Genomic DNA, 5,138 nt, shown 5'->3' with positions numbered 1-5,138 from the left:
TGTTAGCCAGGATGGTCTCGATCTCCTGACCTCGTGATCCACCCGTCTCGGCCTCCCAAAGTGCTGGGATTACAGGCTTGAGCCACCACGCCCGGCCCCTTTGAATTTCTGTAGTATCAGTTTTAATACCTCCTTTTCATTTCTGGTTTTATTTTATTTTCTCTTTTTTTCTTAGTTATTCAGGCTAAATGTTTGTCAATTTTCTTTAACTTTTCAAAAACTATATTTAACTTTATATAAAACTTTAACTTTTCAAAAACTATATTTTTGTTTCATTGATCTTTTGTATTGTTTTCTTCATCTCAATTTCATTTATTTCTGCTCTGAACTTCACTATTTCTTTTCTTCTACTAATTTTGGGTTTGATTTGCCCTTGCTTTTCTAGTTTTTTGAGATGCATCATTAGATTATTTATTTGGAGTTTTTCCTCTTGTTTGGATGTAGGCACTTAGAGCTATAAACTTTCCTCTGAGTACTGCTTTTGCTGTATCCCGTAGGATTTGAGAGGTTGTGTTTCCATTATCATTTGTTTCAAGACATTTTTCCATTTCCTTCTCAACTTCTTCATTAATCCACTGGTCATTGAGGAACATATTGTTTAATTTCCCTGTATTTGTATAGTTTCCAAAATTCCTCGTTTTTAATTTCTAGTCTTATTCCATTGTGGTCAAAGAAGATGCTTGATATTATTTCAATTTTTGAATTTTTTAAGACTTGTTTTATAACCTAAGATATAGTCTATCCTTGAGAATCATCCATGTGCTGAGGAAAAGAATGTGTATTCTGCAGCTCTTAAATGAAATGTTCTGTAAATATCTATTAGATCCATTTGGTCTACAGTGCAGATTAAGTTTGATGATTATTTGTTGATTTTCTGTCTGAAAGGTCTGTCCATTGCTGAAAATGGGGGTGTTGAGGTCTCCAGTTATTATTGTTTTGGGACCTGTCTCTTTCTTTAGCTCTAATAGTATTTGATTTATATGTCTGGGTGCTCCCGTGTTGGGTGCATATATATTTAAAATTGTTATATCCTCTTGCTGAATTGACCCCTTTGTCACTACATGGTGACCTTTTTTGTCTCTTCTTTTGGTTTTTGTCTTGAAATCTATTTTGACTGATGTAAGTATGGTGAATCCTGCTCTTTTTTGGTTTCCATTAGCATGGAACATCTTTTTCCTCCCTTTATTTTCAGTCCATGTGTGTTTTTATAGATGAAGTGTGTTTTTTGTAGCAACAGACCAATGGGTCTTGTTTGTTCATCCATTCAGCTGCTCTATGTCTTTTGATTGGAGAATTTAGCCTATTTACATTCAATGTTATTATTGATAAGTAAGGACTTATTCCTGCCATTTTGTTATTTGTTCTCTGATTGTTTTGTGGTCTACTCTTCCTTCTTTCATTCCTGTATTCCTCTAGTGAATGTGATTTTCTCTGGTGATATGACCTAATGTCTCTATGTTTTTTTATCCATTGTATGTTTTTCAGTTTGAGGTTACCATAAGTCTTGCAAATAATAACTTATAACCCATTATCCTAACCTGATAACAACTTGACACTACACACACAAAGGAACAAACAAGCAAAACAAAACAAAACAAAACAAAACTAATAAAAACTCTACACATTAACTTCATCCTCACTGCTTTTTAACTTTTTATTGTTTATATTTACCTCTTATTGTATTGACTATGTCTTGATGAGTTGTTGTAGTTGTTATTTTTGATTGGTTCATCATTTTGTCTTTCTACCTAGTATAAGAATAGTTTACACACCACAGTTACAAAATATTCTGTGTTTTTCTGTGTACTTACTATTACCAGTCAGTTTTGTACCTTCAGGTGATTATTGCTCATTAATGTCCTTTTCTTCCTGATTGAAGTACTCCCTTTAGCATTTCTTGTAGGACAGGTCTGGTGTTGATGAAATCCCTCAGCTTTTGTTTGCCTGGGAAAGTCTTTATTTCTCCTTCATGTTTGAAGGATATTTTCATCAAATATACTATTCTAGGGTTACAGTGTTTTTCCTTCAGCACTTTAAATGTGTCATGCCACTCTCCTGATCTGTAAGGTCTCCACTGCTCCCAAATGTATTGGAGCTTCATTCAATGTTATTTGTTTCTTTTATCTTGCTGTTTTTAGGATCCTTTCTTTATCCTTGACCTTTGGAAGTTCGATTATTAAATGCCTTAAGGTAGTTTTTGGGTTAAATCAGTGTGGTGTTCCACAACCTTCTTGTACTTGGGTATTGATATCTTTCTCTTGGTTTGGCAAGTTCTCTTGTTATCATCCCGTTAAATAAACTTTCTACCCCTATATCTTTCTCTACCTCCTCCTCAAGGCCAATAACTCTTAGATTTGCCCTTTTGAGGCTATCTTCTAGATCCTGTAGGTATGCTTCCTTGTTTTTTATTTTTTCTTTTGTCTCCTCTGACTGTGTATTTTCAATTAGCCTGTCTTCAAGCTCACTAATTCTTTTGTCTGCTTGATCAATTCTGCTAATAAAGGACTGTGATGCATTCTTTAGTATGCCAGTTGGATTTTTTTAGCTCCAGAATTTCAGCTTGACGCTTTCAAATTATTTCAGTCTCTTTTTAAAATTTATCTGATAGAATTCTGAATTCCCTCTCTGTGGTACCTTAAATTTTTTCTTTGTGGTTCTTGCAGACTCATGGGGTGCTGCCTTGATGGTCTTGGACAAGATCTGGGAGAATTCTCTGCATTTCCAGGCAGAGAATCTTGTTCCCTTCCCTTACTTTCTCCCAAACATAGTCTGTCTCTCTGTTCTGAGCCACCTAAATTTGGGGTGGGGTGACACAAGCACCCCTGTGGCCACCACCACTATGACTGCACTGGGTCAGACCTGAAGCTAGCACAGCGCTGGGTCTCACCCAAGGCCTGCTGCAACCTGTCCCTGGCTACTGCCTATGTTTGCTCAAGGTCCTGGGGCTCCACAATCAGCAGGTGGCAAAGCCAGCCAAGTCTGTGTCCTTCCCTGCAGGGCGGTGCGGTCCCCAAAGTCCCAGGTGGGTCCAGAAGTTCCATCTAGGAGTCAGGGACTAGAGTCAAAAACCTTAGATGTTTACCTGGTGTTCTGTTGTATTGTAGCTGATCCAGCACTCAAACCACACCATTCAGTCCTTCCCACTCTTCTCTACCCTTTCCAAAGGGAGAGGAGGTTCACCCCATAGCCATTGCCACCCCAGGCCACAAGGAGTACTGCCAGATTATTGCAGATGTTCCCTTAAAGCCCAACGTCTCTTAAGTCAGCTTGTCATGCATGCTGCCTGGCCTGGGATTCATGCATGCTTCAGGCCAGTGGGCTTCCCTCTGGCCCAGGGCAGGTCCAGAAATACCATCCAAGAATCAAGTCCTAGAATTGGGGATCCTAAGAGCCCACTTGGTGCTCTACCCCCTATGGCAATGTTAGTATGTAAGGTGCGACACAAAGTCCCCTTTACTTTTCCCTCTGCTTTTTTCAAGCAAAAGGAGTTTTGTCCCATAGCCACCACAGCTGGTAATGTGCTGAGTCTCACCTAAAGCCAGGAAGTCTCAGAGGTTCACTCAAAGACTAATGCAGTACCTGGGTATTGCTGCTGGTTATTTAAGGCCCAAGGGATCTTCAGTTAGCAGGTGATGAATGCTGCCAGTACTGGATCCTTTCCTTCAAGGAAGTGGGTTCTCTTCTGGCCCAGGGTGTGTCTAGAAATGTCATCTGGGAGGTAGAACCTGGAACAGGGACCTCACAACTCTGACCAGTGCCCTATCCTGCCATGGCTGAGCTGTTATCCTAGATGCAAAACACAAGTCCTCCCCACTCTTTCCTCTCCTCAAGTGGAAGGAAGGGGTCTCTTTTGGAGCCATGAGCCATGCAGCCTAGGGTTAGGGGAGGGGTGATGCCAGCACTCCCTTAGCCACTGCAGCTAGTGTCTCAGTATGGCGTGTGCCCCCATAGTCCACTGTCTCTGGGTTTAATTCAGCGCTAGGACTCACGACGAGTTGCAGTCCTAATGGCCTAGAATGTTCTTCAAGTTTACTTGGAGACACAGAGTGCTATAGTCCTCATTGGCGAGGTTTGTGAAAACTCAAGTTCCAAACACTGAGACTGGTGATTCCCCTCTGGCTAGGGCTACTTTAAATGCTCCCTCCATGTGCAGGCATCAACTGAGTTTGATCTGGGTTTCCTTTCTGCTCTAACAGGACAGCACTGAGTTCAATGTCTCACAATTGCTGTGTTCTCCCTCCCCCAGCACCGGGAGATGCTCTTCCCACCAGGCCATTGCTGCTGGGGATGGGGAGGGGTGGTGTAGGCAATTCCAGGCTGTTTTTTAATCTCTGCGGTGCCTCTTTTGGCAATATGAACATGAGGGTTCACCTGATTTTTGGTTCTTATGAAGGTGTTTCTTCTGTGTAGGTAGTTGTTAACTTGGTGTCCTTGTGGGGGCGGAGTATGATCGGTGGAGCTTTCTATTCTGCCATCTTGCTTTGCCCTCCCCCAGCTTTTGTCTCTCAGGATTCTTGCCAAATGGCCTTCCTTTCCTGGCAACTCTCAAATCACCGTGGGAGCCTACCATTTAACAATAAATACATTACAAACAGCAATAAGCCAGGCACATTGGCTCACACCTATATTCCCAGCACTTCGGGAGACTGAGGCAGGAGGAAATTGCTTGAGCCCAGGAGTTTGAGACCAGCCTGGGCACCATAGCGGGACCCCACCTATAAAATAATTTAAAAATTAGTCAGGCCTGGTGGTGTGTACCTATAGTCCCAGCTACTCTGGAGGCTGATGTGGGAGGATCACTTGAGCTCAGGAGGTAGATTGCAGTGAGCCGGGATCACACTACTGCACTCCAGCCTGGGCAACAGAGTAAGACCTTGTCTCAAAAAAAAAAAAAAAAAAATGACAAAAGTATTACACTGAAAATCTGTAGTGGTAGAAATAATAGTAACAGTTAACTTTTTTTTTCTTTTTTGAGACAGTCTCGCTCTGTCACCCAAGCTAGAGTGTAGTGGCGTGATCTCAGCTCACTACAACCTCCAACTACTGGGTTAAAGAGATTCTCATGCCTCAGACTCCCGAGTACCTGGGATTTCAGGTGTGCACCAGCCTGGCTAACTTTTTTTTTTTTTTTTTTTAAG

Source organism: Mandrillus leucophaeus, unplaced genomic scaffold, assembly GCF_000951045.1.
Source record: "Mandrillus leucophaeus isolate KB7577 unplaced genomic scaffold, Mleu.le_1.0 Scaffold174, whole genome shotgun sequence".
NCBI lineage: Eukaryota > Metazoa > Chordata > Mammalia > Primates > Cercopithecidae > Mandrillus > Mandrillus leucophaeus.
Note: the sequence above shows the minus strand (reverse complement) of the source record.